The sequence below is a fragment of the Aspergillus homomorphus genome (assembly GCF_003184865.1).
Source record: "Aspergillus homomorphus CBS 101889 unplaced genomic scaffold BO97scaffold_85, whole genome shotgun sequence".
NCBI classification, from domain to species: Eukaryota; Fungi; Ascomycota; class Eurotiomycetes; order Eurotiales; family Aspergillaceae; genus Aspergillus; species Aspergillus homomorphus.
Window position 1 is genome coordinate 26,033 of NW_020291971.1, and position 4,481 is coordinate 30,513.

The 4,481-nt window shown below is 48.8% G+C and overlaps 1 non-coding gene across 1 annotated transcript; it reads right to left on the reverse strand.

Moving 5' to 3' along the window:
• Nucleotides 1-4,087: 4,087 nt before the first annotated feature.
• BO97DRAFT_t289 lies at nucleotides 4,088-4,159 on the reverse strand. Its single transcript has one exon. It is a non-coding gene; the product is annotated as a tRNA-Gly (tRNA).
• Between the last annotated feature and the right edge of the window lie 322 nt (nucleotides 4,160-4,481).

Below are 4,481 nucleotides of genomic sequence, written 5' to 3' on the forward strand. Positions count from 1 at the left end.
TCGAACTCTCAACCTCACGATTAACAGTCGTACGCGCTAACCAATTGCGCCACCAAGACGTACTTGTTGCGCCATGCAAAGATCAAGCCACCAGAATCCTAAGACAAAGAAGACAAGTGGAATGTCTCCTTACTGCTTAGCTTTAATACCGTTGTTCCTGGATGGAGGCCCGCCGAGACCTGCTGCGGAGGTGGCGCGGATTGGGGGAGATATGATCGATTGCACGAGAGGGATTAAAAAAGGACAGTCTGAGAAAAGTGAGCTGTTATGTCTGCGCCGAAAGACGCAAGACAATGACGCAGGATGGACTGCTTGGGCGGTTGGAAGTCAAACTCTGGTAAATCTTTTCGAGCTTGAGTTTGGTGTCGAGTTACGGAAGTTGCTGTAGCTATTGCATGGCCAACTACTGGCGTATATATAGCTTGCTTTCGTCGATCTGAATGCCCCCAGATCGGATTTTATGCCCAACTCTCCCATCACTATTCGACGGAACCTGAATCTTTAACCCAACAAATATATTGAATAACGACGCTGATCAAGCTCTCCCCAAGGAGCTCTCTCTTTCTGAGACGCTGTCAATTCTCTGGAGCTCCCGCAAGTCACCACTTCAGCATTCATTAGCTAAAATATCTATACTTTGCCAGGGTAACATACCTACCGCAACCAGCAAGATTAACATAGAAGGTATCATGTAAAGAAGCGAGATGGGGAATTCCATCCTGTGATAGAACTGTCTATACTGATATCACGGCTCCCGAAGATGAGTATGTTGATAAGAGGCTTTGAAAGGCTCCACACACACACACACACACACACACACACAAAATTGCTTCTGAAGCTGATCGATGTCTCGGGACCTACATCATCAGATCTGGGAATGTCAATGGCAAAGCGACTGCTATCTCAGAGAGCTCTTGGTCATTATCATATACTTCATAAACTTATATCTATCATCCGCCCGGCCTGCCGAGTCCACAGCGTAGCATGTTGACGTGCACAGGGGAAATCTACTTGTTGCGCGCGACCACGGCCTGAATTGCATAATGGCTTTCGTTGCGACATCACTGGGCAGCGGCTGCGTAGTTTCATGAGCAATGCACCTTCAGGGAAACATACAACATATAAAGTATCGTGCTTCCTTGGTGGAGCAGATGGTGTTTCTTTTTGCAATGAATTTGCAATGAAGTAAGGTTCAATTATTACTAGTAGAGGTCGGAACAAGCTGAGCTAAACCTCACCCTGCTCCACTGTGGGTCGCGTAGATTAGATTAAGCTCATGCACGGGCTAAATCGGCGGGATACAATAATCTCTAGTTGATTTACGAATTCTATAACTTGACTGATAAAATCATGGCTTTTTGTCGAGTTTCCATATTTGTTTGTATGTTATTTTTACTTTTTTCCCCTGTATTTCCATAATCCACGGTGATACAGAATATCCATACATGCCCGCTCCGGAAATGCCGCTTCGAAGCAGCCGTCTGTCTTCAGCTTGTATCGCGATCGAACTTGACGAAGGGTGCGGGGTATATTTTCTTCGTGGGACCACGCTTCTTCTCCTTGCATGTAGTATTTAGAGAGCAGAAATCACCCATGTATAGCTCTGTGGTACGGCTTTGGACATGTTAGCTTTTGGTGGAAAAGCTGTTGACTTTGGGTTTGATTAATCAAAGTGATAGCAGAAGATGGTCTTGAGGAGGCATCTGCATTGAGCAAGAGGAAGCTTGAGATGGGGCTTCCTGCATCCGTATTAAAACACTCGATAGAGCTGTTGAAGCGGATTTATTGGTAGGGCAGCCTCAGTCTGATTCATGTGACAAAAAGACGCCCACAACTGTGCTTGCTCCACAGTCAACGACGATAACCAGGCTTGGCAGCCCGCAATTGTCGTTTGTGACCACTTGTCTCTTCCTCACTGATGTCTCACATGCCATAACGCTCGGGCTAATGATCGAGTTCGAACAGTCAAGCTAAAGAGAACAGACTTTCCATTGTGAAAGAACCTGTCGACGATGCACTAGAAGAACAGAATCATACTTTCCTTTTGTCGTTGCTGCCCTATCTCTTCCGGTCATGGTAGCATGATCTTTGCTCTACTGATGAAGGCTTTCGAGGCTCGGTAGACGCAGCCAAATCAACGTTGTCGTCTTTGGCATGCACCACAGAGGACGTGGCTGGTAGACTTTGATACCGAAGCGCGCCACACAGGGGCTGGACCCATGCTTTCAGGGTGGTGCTTTAACTGGTCCCGCACCAGTAGGCTGTTTCAGGTTCATTGTTGAACCTCCTTCAAGCACAACACTGAGGCGGCGATCTGGGCGACGAAGCTCACCGCGGAAGATCTCTGTGAAATGGCGTCAGAAAATCGTCCGCGGGATATTGTACATAATCGGTGCCTTGGATGCAGACACCGCCGCCCGGCTCATCACCGCACTTCTGTACCCTTCCAGCCCCGACTTCCCCGAAGGCCTGGATCATTTTGAGGAGGCATTCTCGGAACGTATTTTTAGTTATGTTTGCGGTATGTCCGACGATGAGAAACGAGCTCGATGGAGTGATCTCATGTACGCATTAAACTAGATTCCACAATTTGAAGCAAGAGATTGGTATGAGATGAAATGGGGATACAGACAGATTTACCCGCGCTGACAATGTGTATGCGAGACAATTACTTTGCCCCACTAGGTCAAGTTGATTCTGATCCATCCTCCAAATGTTGTGGACGACTCCATCTGCCGCAGGACCCCCAGTGTCCCGAAAACGAACTTCCTAAAAAAGGGACAGAGCGGTTCCAAAGAGTTGATCGAGGTTTGGAGTAACTTGAACTCCTTTATGGCCTGAATGCTCGGACGGAGCTTGCACCCATGGATGAGCTTCGGGATGTGGATAATACGTGTTGCACTCGAATGTCCCCACGAGGCGAGAAAAAAAAAATTTAAGAATTAACCAAGACTTGATCGAATATCATCTTCGTGTAGTGCGTGAATGGATACTTCATGCAGGCGCTGAGATGTATAACCGGTGATACGAAGGCGATGACGATGGCAGGACCCATTTTGCAGGGCCTCTCTATCAGGGCAAGCCGGCTCTCACTGCGGAGCGGTGGAACCTCTGGAAAGAACGTATCATAGAGCTGGGGAAATTCGCCTCTGATGAGTTTCAGAAAACCGCGGCCACCCTGGTCGATAGGATGAACGAGATTGATGGACAGGCGCAAAACAGCCCAGAAACAGCCCCGGGGTCGGGATTTCCAGACTCTGGTGCTTCAACCCACTGAGTATCACTTCATTTTTTTCTACTCTTTTTCAATGAGATTGCTATGTGAGTAAATAACCGTGCCATACTGACAGCAACCAACGGCCCCACCCGATCGATCCTCTAAGGCAATAGAGTCTTCCACCTTCCTCCACTCTGTATCTATGGCTGCCCGAACCATTTTCGCTTGGAGATTTGTGTCACAGGGGGATAGTCGCTATCCGATCGCTCGGATTATGGCTCCAAACCGCGGGCGTGCAGCGGCAGCAGTGTCAGGTAACGGGGTTGAGACATGTCATCTTGACCGGCCTCGTCAGGCGGGATCGTACGCAAACGAGCAGACGCTGTGAGTCCGGTTGATGGGCGTCGGTCGAGGGGGGCAGGGGGAATCGGATCGGATTGTCTGAATCTGGTCCGGAGATCGTAACCGGGGAAGTCGAAAATTCAGTTGAGTGCGAACTGGCCTGAACCGGGGGTCCGCCAGTGACGTGGGACGGAAGGGCTGGTAATGCAGTAAGCTTTGGAGGTGGATGTAGTAGCGGGGTCCTCGCATTTGTACATTGTGTTTGTTAGCTGATGCTTTCGGAGGGGGATATCGATCGCTTGGGGTGAAGGGAAGCCCGGGACAAAAGGTAGGGTGTGGGGGTTGTAATCACACGCACTGCATTATTTGTTGAGAAGTGTACAGACTGCAGACCAAGAACTGGGTGCAAGGGTAACAATGGATATTGATGAACAGCTGACAGCAGTAAGTGCTCGGAGGAGAGATTGTTTAGAGGACACGCAAAGAACAATAGGACAAGAGGATAAAGAAAAAGAAAAAAAAGAATGTTGCGTCAGCGGGGAGTCGAACCCCGATCTATTGCTTGGAAGGCAACAATGCTAACCGCTACACCACTGACGCCTCTTCTTGACATATTCAAGGTAAATCTGTTCTAGTTTACCTACTCAAAATAAATAGTAATACCTACTGTTCGTGGTCCGCTGTCACGGTAGTTCAAAGTCGGGAAATGAGTCAGGGTTCCCGTCTGGAGCCCTAAGATATTCTATTCTTTCTCCTTCCTCCCTTCATAGTTCGACCAGCCTACATTGTGGTGGCAGGGGGAAATCGTGAGGCAACCTTGAACTCATTCCGAGGGCGACACGTACGGCGAGCAGGATCTTTGAGACGGGCACTCCAGGTCGTCAGGTTAAGTCGTGTTAGGTGGTATGGCGGAGGCAGCCAG